The sequence below is a fragment of the Silurus meridionalis genome, chromosome 10, assembly GCF_014805685.1.
Source record: "Silurus meridionalis isolate SWU-2019-XX chromosome 10, ASM1480568v1, whole genome shotgun sequence".
In the NCBI taxonomy this organism is placed as follows: domain Eukaryota; kingdom Metazoa; phylum Chordata; class Actinopteri; order Siluriformes; family Siluridae; genus Silurus; species Silurus meridionalis.
The window spans coordinates 18,228,280-18,255,524 of NC_060893.1; the positions used below are offsets into that span (position 1 = coordinate 18,228,280).

At 39.8% G+C, this 27,245-nt stretch overlaps 1 protein-coding gene across 7 annotated transcripts in view; it reads left to right on the forward strand.

The window, feature by feature from the left end:
* The window catches only part of enox2 (ecto-NOX disulfide-thiol exchanger 2), a 256,095-nt gene that overhangs the window by 79,255 nt on the left and 149,595 nt on the right, over positions 1-27,245 (forward strand). The window lies entirely within an intron of this gene.

A 27,245-nucleotide genomic window follows, 5' to 3' on the forward strand; every position in this document is an offset into this window, starting at 1 on the left:
AATCTGTGTGTGTGTGTGTGTGTGTGTGTGTGTGTGTGTGTGTGTGTGTGTGTGTAAGTGTAAGAGAGAGACATCTGTCCTGTCTCGCTTTCTAATTTATTTCTCAGTATTGTATAGGCTGTTAGTGTTTATTTCAGCCTCTGCATGTGTAATATTGGCTAAAAACAGAGGCTATAAATCTGTAGTGTTTGTTCAACAAAGCTCTCGGAATTAAAGCTACTTCTCCCCCTGGTCGCTGGAGTGTTCGCTCTAAGCTCCACTTGATGGTAAGGACCACTAATGTACCTTCAACGTTGTACGCAGAACGCTTATTAAACGTCCACTACATGCACCGATCCGGGTAAAAGTTACAGAAGGAGCAGTGTGGAAGATGTCATGGCGATGGTTCCACTGTGGCAGCAGTGAGAAATGGTACGAGTTGATTGCTTTGGTTGTGTGAATGAGCTGTGCAATGTATTGTGATGTACTTATGGGGAAATATATGGGAATCAGGTGAGGGTTACATGAAGCTTTGGGTAGCAAGGGTGGTGCTCATTTCAGCTTTTGTTGGTCTGAAATGCTTTTAAAGAGCGATAGAGGATGTGTATTTGTGAGTAATGGGCTGGTAAAGGGCTGAATGCAAGTACAATATTATTATTATTATTTTAATTATTATTGCTGTTGTTTTCTTCCTTTTTTGTTTACTCCTTATTGTCATTACTACGATTATTCTTTTTGCTGTTTTCCTCTTCATCATTATTATTTCCACTTCAAATTATTATTGTTGTTGTCGGTGTTGTGTTCAGGAAGGTACACGTTTGTCTCTCAGCATATAGCAAAGCCACGGACGGAAAAGCATGAGCAATCTGTTGCGAGCTCTGCACTCGTAAACAGAGCCACGCTTTGCTGTAGCAGTGCCTGTAACAGATGGAGCTCTGTAGTAAACCTTTGCCGTAGCCTGCAGAGTGCCGATGTTCTAAATAGCGCCGCAGAACCAGACCATTTGTCAAAGTCCTTTCTGTTTCCCCGGCCAATCTCGGCCGTCGTATAACTGCGAGTCAAGACGCACCGGGTCATATACTACGCTTTTGTGCTCCGTCGTGATGAAAGCCAGAAGCACAAAGCCGACAGGATAATTTGTCGTATATATCCGGCGTCGAGAGCGAAGGCAAACGGAACGGCTACTCGTGCTCTGCTCTCGCTTTACTCTCACTTTGCTTACAGCTGCTATCAGGCCAATTAGCTCACTCCACCGACACGCTCGTGTCTGCCATGCAGCATGACATTTTATCAGCCTAATATAAATGACACTCGCAGCAGCAGCAGCAGCGTGTTCACAACGAGCAGGGAGGATTAAACACTACAACCTCGTAACCCGCCATCGAATTTGCAAGGAGTTATGGGAGATCGGCGAGGGAGGGAGAGTGTCTGAGGAAACCGGCGAAGAAAAAGGATTTTTTTCCCCTACACTTGTTGTTTAACAAACAAATCAGGACATGTGTCTGATTGATCCTGAATGGGAACGAGGATTAAATGTATCTGGCTGTAAGTCGGAGCCAGGCCCTTTTTTTTCCTGATTGCACATTGCAGACAGTCTCAGCACTTTTCTAGCAGTTTTTTTTTTTTTTTTTTGAAAATAAAATGGAATGGAAGAATCATGAAAAAAATTCCTGAAAGAGGACCAAACGATTCACGCCTTCGAATCAGAAACGGGTTTTGGGATGACGAGCGGCACGGTAGAGGGTAATACCTGCAGACGGAGGAAAGATCTGTGCGATAGCAGGCCAGCGCTTCTCCGCCTTAAGGACGGATCTGAAAATTCAATCCGGAGAAATTTACCGGTTTATGAGATGAAAAAGAGATAAAAAATATATATATAAGATATAAAAAAAAAAAGAAAAAAGGCTCGGAATAAGAAAAGCGTTCCGAAATCAAATCTGGGTCACATTCTGGGTAATAGAGTTGCATGAGGAGACGGTTCTCAGGAACGGAGTGTGTTCTGGTTTGATCAGAATCAAAGTTCCCAAGTAGGAAATCACCTGCAAGGAATCTGACTTGGCAGTAATATAGTGATCACAATAATTATAATTATTATTATTTTTTATATTATATTAATAGCAATAACAATTTAGGAAATTAAGCTGAATATAGAGCACACAACCAGAAAAAGTAGCAGTTCACTGGTTAAGGCTGTAGGTTATTGGTCGCATGGTCAGGGGTTCAAGCCCGAGTGTCGCCACTCTTGGGCCCCGAAGGAAGGCCCTTGACCCTCCATTGGCGCTGTATCATAGCTGATCCTGCGCCCTGACCACGGCTTCCTAACATCGCGGCGATACGCAAAGAAAGAGTTTCACTGTGCTGTAAAGTACATGTGCCATGTAAAAGCCTTTTTACTCTTTTTTTTTTTCTTTTTTTTGAAGCCTGGAAGTTGTTTACAACCTTCAAAGAGCATCAATAAAATGAGCGTGTACTTCGCCGTGCAAATAAACCAAATGTTCTGATCTTACATCCATCTCAGAAGTCAGTACATTTGTCCAGGAAGCGTATTTGTTCTGCTGAACATTCCGATTTCCATCCAAAGACTGAGCTGAGAACGTTTAGCAGAAGATAATATGCTTCATTATTTCTATCTACTTCTTTATAAATCTGGGCCTCCAGTGTCCTTCAAGAGCAAACACAGCCTGTTGTTTCTGTTTGTTTGTTTTTTTCTTTAAATAAAGCTAAGCGTATTATTGAGCTCCAGATGAAAGGAGTCTTCAAGGTCAGGACCGAGTCTGATCTTTCTGTACCTGTCTTTTTAGAAATGTCTGAGTTAAAGCTTTTAGCGCAGCAAGTCTTGTCCACCCGGCGTTATGCGGATTAACGTGTATCGAGGGAGAACAAATAAATAATAAAGTCGTTAGCTCGCCCAGTGGGCAAAGCTGAGCTGGAGTGTGCTGCCCAGTTTCATGTTGTGTCCGCCTGGAGACCTAATTAACCAGGCTAAAACAGGAGGATTTATTTAAAAGTATGACAAGCTAATTATGGGCGTTATTCTCAAACAAGCGCGTGTTTGGCGTCATCCTGGGTGATGACGAGTCATCGAGTCATACATCCTCAGCTGAAAAGGTGTTTGTGTACCATTTCAGCCTCCATAAAGAATTTATTGGACAGTAAGACTAGCGTGTTGGGCGATTTGACTGCATGCTAGCATTAGAGTTGTTCGAGTTTGTGAGCGATTCGTCCGTTCTGAACGAGTCTTTAAATGCGACTCAGAAGAACGACTAGTCTCAAAGAGATTCAGTCGTTTTTTACTGGAGGCTTACAAGCCGAACAGCTCAAAATCTCCCTAGGTTATGTAGAGGAAACAGAATCGAATAGTTTCCCTTTGACTCTTCTTGGTGTTCGTTCTCTTATCACCTGATTCCCATAGACGCCGTGCAGTGCTTGAAACGGGATGCAGAATTAAGTAATTCGTCTGGTCCGAGTCGTTCGTTCTTTTGTTGTGTGACTCCCATAGACGCTATGATGGTGATTAAAGGAATGAAATAAACTAAATGACTCAAAAAAAGATTCGTTCATTCTGATGAATTAGATTCAAAGAACCGAGTCACTGAAATGATAGAATGATCACTAGTTGGTAGGGTTTGTAAACAGTAGCGCAGTCCACAGCATTGAGGTGAACTGTATTTAAGAATCGTATCACATCAAATGTATTTTTTCCGTGTGTGTGTGTGTGTGTGTGTGTGTGTGTGTGTGTGTGTGTGTGGCTTTGGTTGCTGGATGAGTGGAGTTTGATAAACATGATTCACATTTCTGAAACATTTATTTAAAAAAAATGGATTGTTATTTTTTGAGTATCAGTTCCAGACTATTGAAACTAAGTTTTATTTATTTATTTGTTTGTATTTATTTATTTTGTTGGAGAATGTCAGATTGGCTTCTCTCAGTAATCAGTAGTAGATTTGTTCTTTTTTTTGTGCAGCTGCAGTGTTTTTGGCTGTAATACCTTTTTTTTTTCTTCACTAATCCCAGTATCCACACAGATGTTCGGACAGATTTCGCACACCCCTGGGATTTGTGGCATGGCATCCATCACAGAGGGTTTTCATTTCCTGTTGTTGTTGTGTTGCTGCTGTTCCCACGTGGATATACCCCCCCCCCCACCCCCCAAAAAAAACAAAAAAAAAACAAACACAACAGAGTTTTCAGAGGTTAATCTCACCTGCATACTACAGATTTGTAGATTTGCTGCAGGGATCATAACCCCTGGCTATTCCGTCTCACTGGGAAAGGGACTGGTTTCATTTGTCTCAAAAGAGCCTAACTGGGAATCCCAAATCTTCTCAAATGTTTAGATTTACTGTTTTAGAAATACTGGTTTTCGTCCTACTTCTAAACACGTTTCTGATGCAACTCATTTGCAAATATTGATGAACAAACAACTACGGTATATAAAAGGTAAAAAAAAAAAGCACAGACAGGTGGAAGCATGACATCAATAATCATTGTTGAACAAGCAAAGTGTATTTTAATTTGATTCACTTGTATGGCAATAATAATAATAATAATAACAATAATTATAATAATAAGAGCACTAGGTCAGATGAGACAAACAGATGGGCTTATGTTAGCTTATACAGCAGCATTCGTTTATTTGGAATTGAATGAAGGGTTTTTTTTTACGTGTTGTCGTAATTGTTCGTTTTATATGATTGAATTAATGCAAATAAGCTTCAAAGACTCCAAAGCTGTGGTAAGTGTGTATGATAAAAACACTGTGTATTTATAACAAAAAAATAAACACCAAATTTATATTGTGTGTGTGTGTGTGTATGTATATACACCAATCAGGTATAACATTATAACATTATGAGCAGTGAAGTGAAAAACACTGATTGTCTCTTTATCATAGTACCTGTTAGTGTGTGGGATATTATAAGGCAGCAAGTGAACATTTTGTCCTCAAAGTTGACGTGTTAAAAGCAGGGAAAATGGGACTTGAGTGAGTTTGACGAGGGCCAAATTGTGACGTCTAGACGTCTGGGTCAGAGCATCTCCAAAACTGCAGCTCTTGTGTGATGTTCCTGGTCTGCAGTGGGCAGTATCTATCAAAAGTGTTCCAAGGAAGGAACAATGGTGAACCGGCGACAGGGTCGTGTGCGGCCGAGGCTCATTGATGTACGTGTGGTGCAAAGGCTGGACCGTGTGGTCCGATCCAACAGACGAGCTTCTGTTGCTCAAACTGCTAAACAACTTTTGGCAGCAAAAGAGGGACCAACACAATATTAGGCAGGTGGTCATAATCTTATACCTGATCGGTGTGTGTATGTACAGTAGGGGAAATTATTCTTATATAATATAATTATTATTTATTTTTTATTTTTAATAGATTTTTAATTCCCTGCTTATTTTGTGAGTTTACCCCTCACAAAGAAATGAACTGTCTAGAGTTTTTATGGTAGGTTTATTTTAACAGAGAAAGAAGAAAACATAGATGAAAGGTTATAAATAAATTTTTATTTGATCGAATGAAATAAGTATTAAGTATAGAATAAGAATATAATAGTACAGCAAGACTTTACCACATGTATGAGGACACTGTAGAATCTTGAATGAGAACCTGGAGATGGGTCATGGAGGGGTCTTTCAGCATGACAAACAAACAAAAACATGCGGCCAAGGCAACTATCTGATTGTCTTTTAGCCAATTCCAGCCTTTTGCAGGTCTACAATCTTGTCCCTGATGTCCTCTGACAGCTCTTTGGTCCTTCTCATGGTGGTGGAGAGGTTTGAATAAAGGTTGATCCTGTGACGGGTTTATTTTATACACATAATGAGTTGATATCAGAAGTACTTTCTTAAAGGGACAGGACTCGTTTGGGTGTGCGGGAGTCAGAATTCTTGCTGGATTTATATATTATATACATTTTTTATATTCTTTTTCTTTCTGTTAAAATAAACCCACCATCAAAATTCTAGACTGTTCAATGGTTTGTAAGGGGTTAAATTTACAAAATCAGCAGGGAATCAAAAATTTATTTAAAAATGTTTTATATATATATATATATATATATATATATATATATATATATATATATATATATATATATATATATTGTTATTAACATTATTATGAACAGAATTACCATATTAACATATAAACCCTTACCTTGATGGTCTTTAAATTATGTAGTTTGCGTGGATATTCTGTGTATAAAAGTGCAGTAATCATGCCAATTATATGATTTGCTTCATGCTTCACGTTAGTCTGTATTTTCATCTGTAAATCTGCTCACACTCAGGACACTGTTTTTGACCCACAAGTACATGATACCAAATTTCTTGTATAAATATTAATCAATCTTGATTTTAAAAAAAGGCTGTTTTTTTTCTTTTTTATGTCTCGTTATTTTATTTATTTTTTGCCATTTTTCTTGATCAGTTCAGTAGCGATAGATGTGGTATAATCACTAAGACTTAAAAAAAAAAAAAATTATAATAATTGCCCTGTTTTTCTCACAGACATTTTTTTCCCCACTTACTTCAAGTCTCCATTGGAAAAATATTTTCAGACCTTTTGTTTATTTATTCAGTTCTGTCGTCTGTCAGAGAGAAAACGCCGCGACGGTCCCGTTCCATCTGTTAAGTCGGACACAGAAGACTCGGCTTTAACGCAATTGCGACGTCGGTGTTTTTATTGCTTTCGGGGGCATCCGTGAGCTGTCATGCTGTAACTCCTGAATGGAGCGTTCTGTCTATTTGATTGTGAGTTTGAGATTAAATAACAGTAATAATAGCAATAATCACTCCGGACCGAACATTTCTCCAGGCCTCATTCATTTGTCTGTTTGGAGACTGTTGGGGAAATCTGAAGCGTGTGGTTATGGGATAAAGTTCCTCTGAGTGGCCAGTTATTTTATCAGGAATGATTTTGCTGAAATACGACCGCTGGCCTCTTCCCCGAGTGAGCGATGCCTTTTGGGTTCAAGTATCCGTGACAGGGGCCTTTCAGACAGAAAGTGGAAGTGAAGAGCGAGACAGGAAGCCGTCAAACTCCTTCCAGCTGGCCGGGCCTTATTATATTTAGGCTAAAGTAAGCAACCAGGGAGAGGGAGTCGCATTCCTTGCCATGCTAAAAAAAAAGTCACATTGACAGCTCCTTGTTGAAGTGGGTGCAGGAAAGGATAGCTTTAGCTGTCATACTTTCTAATGGATAATTCAGACTAAGTAAATACAATTGCAGTAAATACCAACTTAATGTATATTGCATTCTTGATATAGTGTAGAGGAGATGGGATTTGTGTGTTTTGAGTATATAGTTCACTCCAGTGTCTTCTTGTTTCCCCACAGCAGGTTTGGAGCATCAAGATTCTGTACTTGGAAAGAAAAGACACAGGCATTGGCTTCCATTACTGGAATAATAATGCTATGTCTGATATTAACTGTTGCCCCCTTTTTTTTCCAGTGGAAAATGACCATAGCAGGCTTTAAAAATCATTTGAATTCATTTAGTCATTCTGATTTAAAAATGATCAAAGATGGCATATTTCACTTATATTACTTGTAAATATCAGCGGAAATATGGTGATTAGTGATTGTTCTTTGGGAAGAATTACTAATCAATCAATGGGAACAATGGTGTGATTGGTCAGCTGGAATGATGGTTATTGGCGATTGGTAATTAGGAGTAATAGTAATCGGAAATGAGTAAATTAGAAAACTATGTTGATCAGTGTTTAGTTCATAGGAAAGATTGTGTTCAGTGATTTGGCTATTGGGAATGTTGGTGATCAGAGATTGGTTGTTGGGAACAATGGCGATCAACGAATGGACATGAAAAGCAATAGTTACAATGTTGTCAGTCTGCTTTGAGAAAAGGTTTTGAATTTTCAAAAGGGGTTCAAGAAGAAAAACAAATCTAGTGTCATCAATTTGATGCCACAGGTTCTAATCCACTTTTAGGTGATAAAACATGTTTCATGACCCTGACCCTAATGTCTTAATGAATCTGATAGCATATTCAGGTCATGATTTGCAAAAATCCTGATTCAAGAGAGCTACAATGAGTGCACTTTTGATTGTGAGTGTTGATTATGATTTCCAAAGAATAATTGTGCAAATGAGCTCATGTGCAAGACAGACAAAGGAAACATTGTGATGGCGCTTTTGTGTTGTGTGATAATTAAATAGCTACAGCAATTTGGGATCAAGAGACCCCTGGGGGTGAAATCTGAACTTAAACCTAATATGCATAATTGCTTATCAAGTATTACACTGAATAAAGGGCCCAGAGATTATTAAAAACAAGCATTGACATGATCGAGCAATTTGTTGATATCTATCTATCTATCTATCTATCTATCTATCTATCTATCTATCTATCTATCTATCTATCTATCTATATATATATATATATATATATATATATATATATATATATATATATATATATATATATGGCCAATATATATATTGGCCATTGCGAATAATCCATGTAACATACACGATTTGGGCCAAAGTTTGTGGACACCAGATCATATACTGTATGTATGTGAAGACATTGGGTTCATTCAGCTTTCCAATTAATACCTGAAGAGTTCAGTAGGGTTGCTATCAGAGTCCGATAGCAGGCTACACAGGATCTTCCACTCCAACCCATGTAAAGGATATCTTCATGGATCTGGCTTTGTGCACAGGCGCATTGTCATGTTGGAACAGGTTTGATACAATATTATATACATTGATACAATAGATACAATATCACCATTGCTGCACAGAGGTGTCAAAAAAAGACAAAGTGCACCTCACCTATGTTTTTCCCTGTTGCTGTTGTGACAGCCACCCCAAACCCCCACCCCCATTTCCCCACCAAATTCACACAGGAAAACAACTGGAAACAGCGCATCGCATTCTGTAATGGATCACTCAAAGGATTTGGGGCACACTGTTGGCCGGTATCATTCACAAAACATAAGGAAGAGGCTAGTGGCTTCTTGGAGATAATAGGAGAGATTGCATGACTCTGTGTTTCTCCATAATGTTATAAATCGGAAGCGAAATTGCTTTTTTTCCTCATATGGCTCGGTGAAGTCCCAGGTTTGCTTACGAATGTCGGTGGCCGCATCGCATTCATAAGCCCCAGTGGAATATAACATATAACAGTGTTTAGTAAAGTCTCTACTCACTATAGGGATTTAATACATAATGATGCTACTTGCTTTACTGTACTGCTTCATATTCACCTGTCATTGAAAAAAAAACCCGACAGAATCCGCATTACTGAAATTGACCGTGATTGGCCTTTAATGCAGAGAATTTTTCTCCTTTTGTCATTAATAAGATGTCTCCAAGGCCAGTGATGCACATTCAAGTAGGTATATGCGTAGCTCTATGCGCTATGCAACGCTCACTGTATACGCACACTGTGCAAGTTGTCTTGTTTGAATGAGTCTGTGCTCAGATTCCTGTTTTTTTTGGTTAACAGGAATGAGACAATTTGAGACATTTTGCCTTTATTTTCTGTACAACCAAACCAAAACGAAAGGTGCTTTATTACTTGCCACATGTACTTGAAGCACGAAAAGTACGTGAAAGTCTGTCATCCCATGTCCCAGGTTGATGTTAGGATGGTTAAGGGGCCTTGCTCAGGGGCCCCAAGTGTGGCAGATACTGGAAACGTTGTTGTGTGAAAATCTTCTGAAATACTACCATGCCACAGTCAAAGTTACATAGATCAGATATTTCTGATGTTTGATAGACATAAACTCAAGCCCTTGACTGGTACATGCTTGCGCTCGAATTGCGCGCTGATGCAAAATTGGCCGAATCAGTAAACGCATGTCTCAAGCATGCTTATACCGGCTACTACTGTCATTATCCTGTTATTAACCAACAAACTTTTAAAATGTTCAGTACACGACATACAAATACGTTGAATAATCTTCTACATCAGTAAAGGTTTTCGACAAGGTTTTGACCGACCTGACGACCAGTAAATCTTCTTCAGGTTCAAGTTATGCAGCATGTTAACAATGTGTGGTAGCCATGTGTTCACATATACCCTTGGTCACATATCAAGTATTTTGCTGGCCCGAGACACCACAGGTCAAGTCAAGTTTATTTCTATAGCGCTTTTCACAATAAACATTGTGATTATAAATCTTAAAAACAATACAAAACACTGGAGAGTGATAACTAACATGAGTACTGAAGTATAAGATTGTAAGTAATGTCCTTTCTACAGTCTTATACAGTCAGGTGACTTTGTGGAACCAGGAGTTACTGAGCAACTCATAAAATAGCTCATCATCTGAGATCATCACTGATCCAACACCAGCTTCTCCATGTTAAAACCTTTAAAAATTCAAAGAGGTCCAGTGTCCAAACTCTACATAAAGTGGGATCCAACTGGCGCTGGTACGTCTCTAGATGGTACGGGATGTTTGCGGGGTCGGCATCTACTTCTTTAAAGGTCCACAATCTTCATGAATGGGACATGACTGGAGCTGGCACAACCTCAGGATGCCTCGGGATGGGTAGAGAAAGAGAAGCAGTGGAGAGGAATTAGCATGATGCAGGACATCATGCATTACACTAGTCCAGTCTGGAGGTCATAAACGCATGGACGAGGTTCTCCGCATCAGATATAGACATGTTCCTTAGCTTAGCAATATTTCTAATGTGGCCTGTTTTTGTAATATGGTTGATATGATATTCAAAAGACAAGTTGGTGTGTAAAATAACTCCCAGGTCTTTTACTGTTGAACTAGTAGTTACAGAACATGCTTCTAAATGCAAGTTGAAAAGCAGGTGGTCCTTGTAGCGCCACTCAAATGGTCTCGATAAGTCAAGCCCGCAGTTTCTCAGCTTATTAGTTTGCAGATTTGTGTTTTGATTTAGTGTACTTTGATATGTAACAGACTGTAAAAACACACAAGTCTGAGACAGAAAACCTAAAAAGTATGAATGGGAAAATAAAAGTTTGCTCAGTCCAAGATATTGTGTTACTTATGTGTTACTGTACCCATGTATACAGTTATAATGTATGTTGTCATTCAGTTTTATTTGAGCAGACTGTGACAGGACAGTTCTTTTGAATTTAGGAGCAGGATTACATGTACAAATCTACAGTATCCAGTGCGATTACACTCTAAAGAATTTACATTGATGGCATTTGGCTGATTCTCTTATCTAGGTTGACTTACAATTATCTCCTTTTTTACAACTGAGCTGCCACTTGCCAAGAGTGAGATTTGGACTTATATACATAACTTAAGGTGAGGTACAAGCTAAGGAATCTTCCCACTGAAACACATTTACTGTGTAACCTAATATATTCTAATTATGTACACAAAAAGCAGCAATTCCACGGCTGGGTGATTGAATTGCTAGATTTGTTAGTAATGAAGGCGTATGTTGACATGTTCTGCGTGACCTGCTGCATTCATTAGACAAATTTGATGCTACACTGAGGCAACATGATGAGAATAATGGTTTATTTACTCCTCAAATACTAACACTAAGGCAGTTGTAGGTTATATACCAATACGGTTTTGTGACCGCGTGCGGGGAAGTCAGCCATCGTTGGCAAGAAAAAAAACAAACCACAAGCTTGGTTAACAATACTTTCCGTTAGCAACGTATTAAATAAACCAGACATGATGTGATTATAGAAAAATTGCCTCTTTGGTAACAGCAACCATTTGTTCTGAATGCCAAGAACTTGCCCAGTCCAGCGTTCACCTACGTGAGCTGCAGTATTCCATTCATCAGTTGAAGGTCTTATTTTATAGGTCGTCCTCAGAGGTTCAGCCAAAACTAAAAATCTAGGCATGCAATCACTGCTCGGTAATTTTCCATCCGGCTTCAATGATCTTTCGCCTCTCGAATTTCTGCTTCATTTGCATAAACACACAACCACACCAGATTCCACCCCATGGGAGTAGACATGCTCTGGAGAAGGATGCAAATACAGGCTGGAATTCACAGCAAGGGAATGAATAAGCTCAGTGTGTGACTCGAGGTCCGAGGACGTCAAAGAAAGGTCTGTGCCTCGGTGTTTGCTGCCTTTTCCGTGTCGCCTCAAAGGAACCGCCAAGCAAAGCTAAAACGAGGTCGTTAAACCTCTTACTGGAATCGCAAGCGCGGGTAGCGCTAAAGACCGTCTTTTAGTCAATATTTCTTTTCTTTCCAACCCTCTGTTTTGTGCTAGAAAAAAAAACACAGCACAAAAACAAAGCAAACTGATTTAGTGCTAGCTTTACCTCGACTTAATCGCTATGTCTATTTTTACTAGAGGAACACATGCTGAGATGATGGCCAGTAAATCAGCGGCCCTAAACGAAAAGAGCTCGGCATGGGATCACATTGTCATCTGAAGGTTGTTTTTAGTTAAGCATTTCACCACCAGTTGACCAGTTTTGTTGAGTTTTCAGTTTGTGATTATGACCAGTCAGGCTGCTTTTCAAGGCTTTCTGTGGGCTCCTCACTTTCTTGTCTTTCAAAGATGTGGCGTGTTTAATAAGAGATGTTGCCAGGTTGTAACAGTATCTAAAAGATATAAAGAGGCAATAGTTAAAAGTTTATGCTTTAGGAATTACCCACAAAATGTTTTATTCTGAGACCTTCTTGCGAAAGGAAGCGTCCGTAGCTGCGTCTCAGACCGTCGTCATCGAGGCTTTCTGGTAGATAGAAACCAGGAAGATGACATTCTATTGCAGGCCATCATGCCTCTAATACGTCTGCCTGAGATCCTTTTCCACTTGAACTATTCTCCGCTTCTCCGCTGCCTTGATGGTCACCGTGTGATGAAGCGTATATTATTCACTTGTCAATTTTGCAGTGTAAAGAGCTCCATCCACCCTCCCCCTTAATGTCATGCTGAAACGCAGTCATGTATCTCATACAGCTCGAGCAATCTGTCTAGCTTAGCCCATGCTGGAAAAGTGCTGCGTCTCAGCGGGACGTGGTTATTCAGACCGGGGCTGCCACAGCAAATAGGAGCAAGGTGCCAGCAAATAGGAGCTTGGCTTTTTTTATGGAGGGAACATTGATTGGTTTTCCTCTAGCCTGCCGTTTTCGCTCAGAGAAAGAGAGGCCTTAAAGCTAATCTGCCTGTCAGCATCTTGTCAGCCGGTGCGTCACTTGTCCTGTGCCCCCTGCCAGTGTTGACAGGGGAATCCGGCTTACATCCCGGATACAGCGCCCCAGAACCGCAGAACTGAATTACTGACGAGTGTGAACATCGCATACTATCACCAAAACAAGGGACGCTGGTGCCAGTCTGTGGCGTCGTTTCTGACACAAAACTTTTTTGCGAGACGTGGTTGTTTTGTTCATTTCGTAGAGGTCGAAGATCCCCAACGCTGAGCGCATTGAGACAGATGCTGACGACAGCTGACTGAACATCATGGCACTGAACATGGGCCTTAAAGAGAAAGGGTAATTGGATCCACAAATCAGCAGATGGCTACAGGTTTATAGTGGCGCGCAGCTTTATGACCCAATATCGCTCGCTTGCCTGCTTGGGAGTCCGTCATGGCCGCTTCAACGCTGACAATGCTTAGTGCGCTTTTTGTTTTCACCCCTCAAGGACCTTTTTTCAGTGTATTGCCCAAAATGCCAATTAACATTCATTGAATGACGATCTCCATATTTGCTTCATGCATGAAGTTGGACTTAAAAAAGTCCAGTCTTGACAAGATTACAGTGATCCATTTGTTCTAATTGGGGTAATAAACAATATATCGGTGACTGTGAATCTACTAAAAGTGTTGGATTCATGCAGTGTTTATTTTTTTTGTGCATGTGCAGCACTGGGTCCTGTTTTATCACAGTGAAGGTCAATGAAAGGACACATGGAAAAGCCTGTTCGCATGACAGGAGTGACAACTGTGGCGCTCGTCCTGTCAAGCTTTTCAAAGCCGCACTTCCTTATTTGTCCTTCATTTTTTTTTTCTCTCTCCTTTCCTCTGATGTACAGCGAAGTCAGCGAGAAAAGGGGGAAAGGCGAGGATTAATTGTTTTCCACAGGTAAGCAGGGCACTGCCAATGGCCTCCTTATTTGAATCCTGTCAAGCTTCCATATGCTCGATGAAATCTGTTCCTCGTCTCCCGGAGTGTCCGTGTGTTCAGCGGAGCGGGGCTGCATTAAGATAGGTCTGGGCCGAGCTCCAGGAGCACCACAGAGTTGTCAGAGCCCCAGCATCCTCTGCTCATTCATCTCATCTGCAGTGTTCATTTATTTTTTTTTTTTAAAGAAAGAGGCTCTCTTCAGCCCTCAAGTCTGCAGTCTCTGTAATTAAGGTGGTTTTCATACTTGCCCTTATTTGTGTACTGAGAGTTCAGTGTGTTGGGTCATGATTGTAAGCTGTATTTGACTCTGGAGTGGGTGTGGCACCAGGAATGCCTTCCTGATAATCAAGAGAAGACGAAACTTAAAAAAGGGAAAACTTTTACATCCTTTAACTCTAAAGCCTTCATTCAAACGGCTGAAAAGCAATAATGCTTTAATGAAATAACTAATACGTTACAGGTATTCCTCTACTTACGATGGAGATATGTTATGACGGCCCCATTGTAAGTCAAAAATATCGTGAGTTGAAGATGGTACTATGACTGTGACTGTCTTTCCTGCTTCATGCTGATTTATAATGTTCTTTTTTTTTTTGCTCCAAACTGATGGCTTTCCTCTTCTTTTTTCACTACTAGCAGGAGACATGCTTTTATCACTAAAATTGCTGTTTGAAACACACTGAGACAACTTTACTCGGTCGACCGCTAGCGAGAGTGGGGCTACTTACAGGGCGAGAGTGGGGCTAATCACAGTGCGAGAGTGGGGCTACTTACAAGGCGAGAGTGGGGCTAATCACAGTGCGAGAGTGGGGCTCCTCACAGGGCGAGAGTGGGGCTCTTCCCAGGGCGAGAGTTGGGCTCCTCCCAGGGCGAGAGATACGCTCAGCTCTGCTGCACGTCCATCGTGTCGTATCGCTCTCTTAATCGTAAGATCGAAAAATATGATCGATGAACCATCGTAACTCGGGGACCATCTGTAGTTGTTTAACATTATGTGATCACATGTCACTTGAATACACAATACTGATTGGTCAGATGGCAATGTTTCATGTTCTATAACAGCAGGCCTTACATAACATTTCTTTATATATATATATATATATATATATATATATATATATATATATATATATATATATATATATATATATATATATAGTGAAACTAAACTCAACATAGAGCATGAAGGCTAAATGTTTTTAGTATTTTTGTGACATTTTAAAGTAAGACCCCAGAGGGTTAATTGTTGGATTTGTGCAAATGTCTTTTCTGAGTAAAGAAAAGACATTGTAAATAAACGTGTGTTTTGTTGAAGGTTTTAATTTCGTCTCTTTTATATTTTTTTCTTTATATTTTTTATAAAGATTGTCACAGAAATGCATGTTACTAAAATTAATTTGCGTTAACCCATATATATTATATATAAATACTATAGAAATGACACTTGGATATATTTTAGCCAATGTGCAGCAGCTTGTATAGCAGTACAGATGTCCTCTGAATAAAACAACATACAGCCGTTATTACTATACAAATCAAAATGAGATGAATAGAATTGAATCAGTTTCAGTGAGGAGATGATTAGCGTTTATGGAAGGATGAAATGAGTCTCCAGTGTCAGTGTTTTTTTTTGTTTTTGTTTGTTTTTGTTTTTTTAACTTAAGAGGATTTTCAACTTTATTTGGGTCACAGGAAGAATATATGAAGCTTTGTTCTCTCGTTTACTTTAAGAGCGAGACAAATAAGAGAAGCTGGTAAGGGAACAACTGTTTAAATTTGCAGGATGTAACCAGTCTCCTGGGCGATCCACTATAAAAAGCTTAAATGGATCAAAATAAACGACGTTTTAATTATTTGTTTAAATACATTAAAAGTTGTAGCTTTTGGGAAATTGCTGTGACATAAACAACATCTTTCCATCCTGTTGTTGGGAAATAGTTGTCATGAAATAGCATCATGGTCTATCACCACTACATTGTTGCATACATTTCTATAACCAAGTGCTTTATTTCCTCCTTACTTGCGTAATAAGCCTGGTAAAGTGATGTTCATGTTACCGTCAGTTTCGACTTCACACACAGCAGATGTGATGTCGAAAGCCGCGAATGTGATCAGAAGGAATTTGTGTGAAAACAACTGATCCTGGGAAACCATCATGAGCTTGGACTTGAGACAAGTGTGAGATTGCCCTGAAGGTGTCTGTAAAATCTCTCACTTCTTCATCAAACCTGCAGATGTTTTCTCCTTTTTATTCCTTGTACTTTATTCTTCGACTTGACAAGAAAAAAAAAAGTTCTGCTGTTTAAACTTCATTATTATTTGTATTAATTTGAGACCAAACATATCTAAACACTACTTTAACTGCCGCAATCACATTACATGCACCAAACTCACCTCAGACCCGCTGTTCTGATTAAAACCTTTCTAAATGAGTGGAATTATGGTTTTCCTTTTATAGGAGCTCAGTGATTAACATTCTCATGATGCGATTAAAAAAAACTTTAATTAGAAGAAGTTGCATTTGAATTTAGACTGTTGAGTCTTATCAAGCTTTATATTATTTCAGACTGATTGAGCTTAGAGTTTTCCTCTAGTCAATATCTTCATCTATCTCTCTTTCAATACAACAGACTCATCATACTTTTCTCTATCTATCTACCTTCAGTACTCTCTCTCTCTCTCTCTCTCTCTCTCTCTCTCTCTCTCTCTCTCACTTACTCTAACAGATTCTAAGATTCAAAGGTTGCTTTATTATCATGATAAATATAAACATTAATATTTCCTAAGCATGGAGCATACAGACACATAAAACCAGAAAAACAGTCAGTCAGAAATAAAAATAAACTGTAATAATAATAGAATAAACACTAAAGAGTTTTTAAATAAAATAAAAGAAGGAATATTTAGAATAAATAAGTAGTTTGAATAGTAAAAGGAAAGAAATACATGTATATACATGTGTGTGAGTGTAAGTGTGGGGTTGTGTGTGAGTGTGTTTGCGTGTGTGTTGCATACACTAGATGACTTTGTCACACACTGTCCGAGTGCGCAGCTCAAAGACTCTCTCTCTCTCTCTCTCTCTCTCTCTCTCTCTCTCTCTCTCTCTCTCTCCCTCCCTCCCTCCCTACATGTAGTGTACTCTCTTTTTCTCAGTTTCTCAGTTTCTCTTTCCATCTCTATATTTCTTTCAATCAATCTACTTTTAGTTCTTTCTTTCTTTCTTTCTTTCTTTCTTTCTTTCTTTCTTTCTTTCTTTCTTTCTTTCTTTCTTTCTTTCTTTCTCAGTATACCTCTCTTTGTCTCTCCCCCTGTCAATCTATATGTATTAGTCTCTTTTTAGACAATCTCTCAATTCTTCTCTCTTTCAACCATCACATCATCTCTAGTTATTTACTGGTGTCAATCTTTCACTGAAATATCTGACTTTCTGCTTGTATCATTATATTATTCATTTATCTTTCTACTAGTATCTGTCTGTCTGTCTGTCTGTCTGTCTGTCTGTCTGTCTGTCTGTCTTTCTTTTGTTCACCTTCAAACTACATATCAGACTGTGTTCTCCGCACTGTAGAGGCGTCACAGTTTGCAGTCTGTCTCACTGCGTCACATGGACCGTGTGCTTCTATAGGCCAGAAATGCCAAACCCCGGCCGTATATATCATACTTATTGTAGATGTAATTATGTTTGGTGTTACAGCATAAGAGTTATCTGTTGTTCGAGCTCGGTGGAAACATCGGGATTATAGCAAGTGAAATAAGTATTGATCCGCAAAGAGCACATAAACGCCGAACTGCAGCCTCCTCACGAAAAATACAAATTTTGACTTCAGCTCGTATCGATGCACGCTTTGTCTTGTGATGTCGTGTTGAATTAATCATTTTATAAGTTAGAAATTGATCTCTTTTTTTTTGTAACTTTACCACCTAGCAAATCTTCATCATAATGAAATCGTTTCATTTCAGTCCAGAGTCAAGCCTGTGCAGCTGTGACAAAGGGGGCTTACTTAATCCTGAAAAAATATTAAATTCAGTCCCAGGAGGCTGTTTTTTTGTTTTGTCTGTCAGGTTTAGAAGTGAATGATCCCAGAAACATTGAATTGCAGAGAACCTGATGCTGACAAATGATGGCGGTTCATACTGACAGCTGTCTGGGGATGATGTCACCTCAGAGACTACTGGGCTTTTTGTTTGATTGTTAAGATGAGGGTGGCAATGAAAACATCAGAGGACGGGAAAAGTCACGTACTAGTGCACCGGGCTCTTGTAGCTAAGTGTTTGTTTTCCTTGTGATTTACGACCTGGGTGGAGCAATTCCATGGAATCGAATAGAGATTTAATATTTTCTTTTTTCTTTTTTTTCCTTCACATGAGCGGGATGAAAAATTGCACCTGAGGAAACACAAATTTATCATGCCTAAATATAAAATTAACATGCAGGATAATTACAGCAGCCATGAGATGGAGGTGGTGTGGGGTATAAAACGCAGGTTGAAGAAATCATTCGACGTACAAGACCTAAAAATTGCATTGTAATAAAAGGTAATATAAACAAGAGGATAGATTAATCATGCTAGCAGTAAAATGGTATATGCCTAAGGAAAATGGTAAATGGTATATGTAACACTCAGAGGAAAACACAGATTAATGAAGAACTGACACAGAACAGGTGAACACAGTAAGACAACAGACCAATAAGATGTCAGGGAGGAGAACAGTCCAAAAACAGAGGAATCTGATGCCAGTTCTACACAAAAATATTCCCATGTTTTATGGATGTTTTTAAAGTACTTAGCCTATTTTTCTAAAACCCTGGCATGTATCACACCGTTTTGGGATATTATTTTCCTCAAACTAAGCAGATCAAATTTATGTAAAAAACATAAGAGGAACTTTGGTCTGATTTACGATTGGGATTTTAACGTTTGGAACAGAGGTATAACATCCATTTTCTTAACCACTGAACTGTAATATTGAAATACAGTATTGTGATTAACTTAGTGATGCTTTGTTGTCACAATCAGTGACATTCAACACAATTTACTGATGAGAAATTCAGTGTCTTAGAGACACAGTACAGCTACATGATATGGCCAACGTTTGTGGACACATTTAGCTTTCTAAAATATTTTTTTAATTTTTTTTAACAATACTTCATTGATTCCACAGAGAAATTATTGTTTCACAAATCCCTGCGATGTAGGAAGCTGGGGTTACAGAGCAGGGTAAGCCACGTACAGCACAGGGAGTTAAGGGCCCGAAAAGTGTCAGCTTGGTGAATCTAGGGCCTTAACCCAGACTTTCTGATCATTAACCAAGAGCTTTAACAAATAATCTACCACCACCCCAAAATTCAGCCCAATGGTGTTCAATAGGGTTAAGTTCAGAGCTCTATAGCAGGTCACTCAAGATCTTTCACTCCAAACCATGTAAAGCATATCTTCATGGAGCTGGCTTGGTGCACAGAGTTCTGGGTCTCCTAGTTCAAAGCGAAAATGTTATTCTTCTGCATCCAAACACTCAAAATACAATTGTGTGTTTCTAAGTTTATAGTAACAATTTGTGGTCATGACCACGTGGCTAAAAAAGTCAGGCGTTTCAGTACTTTTTTTCAATATAGTATAAATGTAACCGTGATACTAGCGTACAGATGAGGTGCGAAAGCTGGACAGACTAAAGGTCTTAAGCTCTCTTGCATTGCACATGAAGAAAGGGTGAGTCTGAATAGATACACAATATTGGCAAAAGTATTGGGTCATCAGTACGGTATGTGATTCTTGAGCATTTTATTTCACATTTAGTCTACATTCACTCTCAGAATTTCCTCCACTCTTCTTGGAAGATGTTCCACTAGATTTTGGAGTGTGTTTATGGATGTGTGTGTTCATCAGCCACAAGGCTATTATGAAATGCAGGTACTGATGTAGGTGAGGAGACCTGGGGTGAAGTCAGCGTTCCAATTCATCCCAAAGATCTTCAGTAGGGATGAGATCAGAGCTCTATAACAGGCCAACTCAAGATCTTCCTCTCCAAAGCATGTAAACCAGATCTTCAAGGAGTTCACTTTGTGCAGAGGGGCATTGCCATGCTGGAACAGGTTTGGGTTTCCAAGTTCAAGTGAATGCTACATTTTATTACAGCGCATCTGAAGACGTCCGTAGAATTGAGTGCCTCCAGCTTCATGGTAACAGTTTGGAAAAGAACCACATATAGCAGGAAAGGTCAGGTGACCCAATACCTTTGGCAATATAGAGTACATTGTAGGACACCATGAAGTAAAGTGAAAATAATGCAAGATGTGGATTAAAAACATTAAAATGTTTGAATGATAATACATATTTGCTGCTGGTTTATCTATTACAAACCAGATTCCAAAAAAGCTGGGACACTGTACAAATTGTGAGACAGGCATTTTCTCTGGGCCAAGGGTTATTTAAAATGGACTGTGGCAAGGTGGAAAACTTCTGTGGTCAGACGAATCAAAATTAGACGGGTTTTTTTTGGAAAGCTGGGACGCCATGTCATCTGGACTAAAGAGGATAGGGACAACCCAAGTTATCATCAGCGCTCAGTTCATAATCCTGCATCTCTGATGGTATGGGGTTGCATGAGTGCGTGTGGCATGGGCAGCTTACACATCTGGAAACACACAATCAATGCTGAAAGGTATATCCAAGTTCTAGAACAACATATGCTCCCATCCAGACGTCGTCTCATTCAGGGAAGACCTTGCATTTTCCACCATGACAATGCCAGACCACATACTGCATCAATTACATCATGACTGCGTAGAAGAAGGATATTGAAATGGCCAGCCTGCAGTCCAGATCTTTCACACATAGAAAACATTTGGCGAATCATAAAGAGGAAGATGCGACAAAGAAGACCTAAGACAGTTGAGCAACTAGAAGCCTGTATTAGACAAGAATGGGACAACATTCCTATTCCTAAACTTGAGCAACTTGTCTCCTCAGTCCCCAACAGTTTGCAGACTGTTATAAAAAGAAGAGGGGATGCCACACAGTGGTAAACATGGCCTTGTCCCAACTTTTTTGAGATGTGTTGATGCCATGAAATGTAAAAATCAACTTATTTTTCCCTTAAAATGATACATTTTCTCAGTTTAAACATTTAATATGTCATGTATGTTGTATTCTAAATAAAATATAGAAATTTGAAACTTACACATCATTACATTCTGTTTTTATTCACAATTTGTACCGTGTCCCAACTTTTTTGGAATCGGGTTTGTATTTATACAGAGATTTCTCTCACTTGCTTTGTGATTTTGAGTAAATAATGGTTTGTCCAGTGCCTTCTGACCATTACAGAGGCCAGCTAATACTTACTATAGCACTATAGTATTTCTATGACTTTTTCCTGTAAAGTACAGTTGTCAGAATTTTGTGTTTGTGAAGCATGGCCTTACATCTCAAAACCACGCCTGTATCAGTCTCTTTTTATCAGATGTTTGCTTTGGCCCAGTGTAATGATTAAAAATCCAAAAGTGCCAAAGAGTTCCCCTGCCTGCTGTAGGATATATTTTGGTAACAGACGGCCACAAAGACGAGTGTGTTGGCGCACAGTCGGGCATCTCCCTCCCTCCTGCTGCTCTCTAAAACTGGCCACTCGTCCTCTCGATGGTGTCCAGCAGGGCCGGCTGGTGGTGATGGAGATGGATGAAAGGAGGAACAGCCAACCGCGGTCACTGCCCGAGCGACGTTGGCGAGCCACTCGCACATTTGTCTTCTTCCCTCTGTTTACTCTTAGCTGCTGATTAAGGGAAGAGAGTCTGGATTATTTTCTCTCATCTGATTTTTGTCTTTTCTTTTAGTTAATTCTTCAGGGTTTTTTTTCTTTTCAGCCCGCACTATGTAATTAATGGCCGGGTCGTCAGGAAGACTACACTTCGCATGTTAATGGATTGAACTCGGCCTGTTTAATTGATGTCACCATACGTAGCTTGGCTTCTGAACGCCTACTGGTTCATGTCTCTGAGCACGAATAGACGTGATTCAGAAAGCTCTTACCGTTTCAAGTTGTCAAGCGTTGTGTTTGATTGTCAGCCATTATGTGGATCATGCTTCAATTGGTCTGATTTGAATAAGTTTGTCATGGCCTCCTTTTTTTTTTTTTTTTTTGCTAAATTGTGTTATTTGTATTAACAGTTTAGAGATTAAAATTTTGCGTCAACAATTATGTCTCAATTTGACATAAAATGTCATGGAAATGGTCTGCCAGCCACCTCTTTTAGTGTTTATGTGCGTTGTTTGCAGACGTTGGATTTCTCATGCATTACGCTTAACAGGCGTGTTTTCGCTCTTGGCTTCAAGACGCGAAGTGGAATTTCAGTGATGGCTTGGACATGTCCGGTTCTCTAGGGAACGTGTCGTTAAAGGCGTCCCCTGGGTAAACTCAGAGGTTCGTTTGAAGATGTGTCGTATTCAGGCGCGAGGCCAGACTCTCATTAGCTCACAGCAGAGCAGCCAGATTGGGAAGAGGATTTGCTGTGCTCCGAGCTTTAAAGGGGAAACGATCAGCTCAATGTTCAAAGTGTTTGACATTCTTTGTGAGGCTTCCTCTGAATTCGTGTCATTGTATTCAGAAAGCAGGGGGTTTCATTTATTCTTTTTTTTTTTTTTTGTCCTTCTTTTACAACCCAAAATCAAGCCATGTCGGATCACCTTGAGAACATCTAGGTGTGACGGTGCACCTGGTTTTATGAGTGCAGGTGGCTGACGGATGTTTAAACGACTGGCCAGAGCCGACATTACCTTGGCAACACGGTGTATAATCAGTTAGCTATGCTCCTCCCACTTCCTCTTCCTGCTCCAAGCGGTGAAGATTAAATTAAGCAGGTTCTTAACTTTGACAGGCTTTCGTGTGAAATTCTATTTTTATGAGTTTTTTTTTGGTCAGCGTTAATTATTTTAGTTTGTGCCTCATAAGCAGCGTTGGACGATAAAAATTGCGGGAAGAGATTTGATGCCAGCAGTCACTGTCTCTTCTTGTTGCCACCACAGCCTGCAGAGCCTCAGGCACATTTTTGTCTATTGCTTTTACCTTCAGAGTGAGTAATCCACTCCGAATGAGGTCACTGCACATTTGGCCGCTTCTTAAGTTTGAAAGGAAATTCTTTGGACTCGAGTGTTGATGATTTGGAATGGAGAAAATAGACTCGCGGTTTCGAAAAGAACGTTTCCCAAAATATACATAAAAGTCTCTTATTTTCCGTTTCCCGTTCGAGGTTTTTACCTGCACTTTCAGTTGCAGATTTGGGTAGCGGCTCCATTTTGGCATCGTTGCTGTTTCACATGCTGTGGCTGTTCATTACCTTATTTTGAGAAAGCCGTGCTTGCCATGCCACTGACACGTCTGTTCCGGCCCACCGTTTCAAAGTCACGTCGCAGGCCTGCACCATCGAATAATAAGCAACATGTCTTGTCACTTGTTTAATAATTACCTGTAATAGTACAATACCGAAATAGATAATGATAATAGTGGGCGTGATATATTGTTCTGTGACGGTTTGGCGTAGCACTTGTCCCCCGAGGGCCTTTTAATAGCTAGGTGGTGTGCTGTTTGTGACTTTTGCACCGGGGCATGCCTGTGGCCCTGGAGCTGACACCACAGCTGGGGAAATCAAATAAAAAGCTATTGTTCGGTCCCGCACATGCAAGCATGCGCATCTGCTTGGCCATAAATCACCTTGGCCTGGTTGCTGTCCGCCTCGTAAGTCACCTGTCAATGGAGTCAGATTTAACAAAACACAGGAGTTAGAGTCAGTTTCACATCTTTCACTTTTAAACATTGCGAATTGCGCATGATGCCGGAGAACACCGTCTGCATTGTTGCGCTAAACGCCAAAGAAACAACAATTAGGACCCAGATCTTCATTTAAATCTTCACTAACATTGCCTTCTGCACCTACTATACAGTTATAAAAATAAAAAAAGACAGATTTGGTTATATTTGGCCACCTATTTTTTTATACCCCGGTCTAAAAAGCTTAGCATTTGCCACAGTATCATGAATATAAGCAGGTAATTGCTTCTTTTAGGCTTATTTCTTTTTGCTTCCATTACTGTGAAATTGACACTTATTGGCATTCTATGCTTCTTGGAGCCAGTGAAAATCCAGCACAGTGGGAATTTCTGATTCTTAAGCCTAGCTCCTGATTGCCAATTGTAAATACCTCGTAGCATTAAATTATAGGGGGAAACAGTGCAAAAGCATAGCCAGCTAGCAATAACATAAAATATGCTATACTTGCGCATACAAGTATTATTTGTTATTAAGTATTATTTCAGGTCTACGGAGAGTCAAATTCCGGCTAATCAAGCTAAAAAAATTGAATGTAAATATGGCACCTATCCTGGATCCATCAAATAACACTCAAACTTGCATGACTGCGCAGCACTGTAGAATCGTGCTTATTTATTGGTACTCTGAACTAGAACGCCATAAAATACTTGTATTAGCATCATAACCATGATTCATTTCTCAATGAAATTCGATTCGGCAGTGACCCTGCATCCAGCATACATAACATCCCAGATCCAGCAAAGATCTTTTAAGCAAAACCGTTCCAACATGTGAAAACCATGTGGTGCCTCAGTTGCCGTTCATGTTCCTATTTGTCCCATAATTTCAGTTCACCAACATTTTTTTTTTATTATTTCTAAGAGTTTGTATTCAGACAGTTTCATCCAGGTTAGAACATTTATGCTTTCCGTAGGTGTGGTTCCCTCACAAATCTTCTGAAGCATCACTATAATTTTCCATTAGTGATTCAAAATGGCAGAATGAGAAGAAAACTCCTGACATGCATCAGCAGTAAAAAAATTCCTCCCACATCCTCAAGTATTTCCAGTCATGAACAGTTAACAGTTATTCCATCATACCACAAAGGGGGGCATGTTGGTGAATGTGTCATGTGTGTGTGGGTGTTGGGGGCGGGGGGTTTCAGGCCAAGGCGGGGGAAGTCTGGGTGGATCAGAGAATCAAAGAGAAAACAGAAGAGATCCCACATGCATGGTCATGTGTGTCATAAGTGTGTTCACAAATGAATTGCTCCTGTATGTGATGAAGGATTTCTCTTTGGCTGCCTGGTGGGAACTGGTGCTGATAAACTGGTTGTGATTTACCAAGGATTAGCTTGCTTCTAGTTGTTTAATTGAGAGAAAGACTACAAAGCCTTCAGATTAGCTGGTACAGTACTTAGGTCTAAGTAACGACCTCTCTAGACACCTCTCTTGGTCTCATTAAGGACTTGAATACTGCGAGCAGGAGACTGTGTGGCGAACGCTGTATAGCCAAATGAATGCCAGGCATCGCTAAACTGTAACCACATGCACAGAATTCACATTCAGAATTTTAGGCTCTAGTTTATAGGACTGTGGTGAGACCTGCGATGTTGTATGGTTTAGAGACAGTGGCATTGAGTAAAAGACAGGAGGTGGAGCTGGAGGTAGCAGAGCTGAAGATGTTGAGGTTGTCGTTGGGAGTGACGAGGATGGACAGAATTAGAAATGAGTTTATTAGAGGGACAGCACATGTAGGATGTTTTGGAGACAAGGTGAGGGAGGCGAGATTAAGATGGTTTGGACATGTGCAGAGAAGGGACATGGGGTATATCGATAAGAAAATGCTGAGGATGGAGCCACCAGGCTGTTGGGTTGAAAGAGGCAGATGTAGAGGACAGGGTGGTATGGAAACGGGTGATCCGCTGTGGTAACCCCTAAAGGAAGCAGCCAAAAGAAGAAGAAGAAGCTTTACGATTTTCTTTCACTGGACCTAAGGGTCAAACCTGTTCCTTTTGTACAAAGCAAGCTCCATGAACACATGGTGTGTGAAGATTGGTGTAGAAGAACCCATGTGTCCTGCACAAGAGCTCTGATCTGAACAGCCCTGATCTGATTTGAACATTTAAAGGCTCTGTCATGGAGGAGTTGGTGTCGAATCTAAAATAAACTCAGATGTTAAGCTAATTTATTGCTCAGGGGCTCCTGGTTCCACAAATCCAACTGACTGTGTAAGACTGTAGAAAGGACATTACGCGTAATCACACGCTCATGATATTTCTCACTCTTTGATGTTTGTATTGTTTTTTATGATTTATGATCACACTCTTGGTGTCACCCAAATGAGGATGGGTTCCCCTTTGAGTCTGGTTCCTCTCAAGGTTTCCTCCTCATAACATCTAAACGAGTTTAATTTTTTTGTTCTATAATTCTTACATTTTTTAATCGCTATAGAAATAAACTATATAAATGAACACCTTTGGGATGAACTGGAACACAGACTGCACTCCAGACCTCCTCATCCAACATCAGTACCTGATCTTACTAAAGCTCTTGCACCTGAATCGTCACAAATCCACACAATTACACTCTAAAGTCTAGTGGAAAGCCTTTCGGCGAGTAATTAGAGGTTATTATAACAGCAGAAGGTGGTCTAAATCTGGTTTAGGATGTTCAAAAAGCACATCTGGCTGTGATGGTCAGGTGTCCACAAATCTCAATTACTGATTCAGGGTCTGAGATAGAAGCAGTGTCTGTAAGACTTCTGTCTGTGAACCCATTTTACTGCTTCATCCAAATAAACATGCGTGTCTGTTTCTAATTTCACATAATTACTGTTTTCAAGCAGTTTTCAGGGCTATCGGTGGATAAATGGAAAATTTTCAAGCACATTGTTGCGGTTTCTGGACTCTTTTAAGATTATTACTTGTCACACTGTACACGAGCTCAATGCAACCGTGTACAATCGTATAACAGACAATGCGCGTTCTCCGCATCAGATCGCACGATATCTCTTCTAATGATAGACCCGCTATTAAAGAAAATGACTATGTTCTGCCCGTATCATCAATCAGGACGTTCAGGACTTGTGCAGAAAATCGATTCACGTAAACAGAAACATTCTTCAAAGTGAGCTTGAGGTTTTTTTTGTTATTTTTTTATAATTTTTTATTTTTTATTTTTTGTCTTTAGCAGGATTTGTTCGCGTTTATTTATCGGTATTGTATTTAGGAGTTTAGCTGTTTCAGGAGTTTTGCCGTTATTCTGGCTGGATTTTTTGGGCTTTAGAACACATTTTGAGATTCTTGGAGTTGTTGTCTGCTGTCTTTGGTCATTAAAAAAAAAGTTATATTTTATGACGATGTTATGATCACATAACATAAATTTTTTTCCGTTTTATTTAATATCTGATTC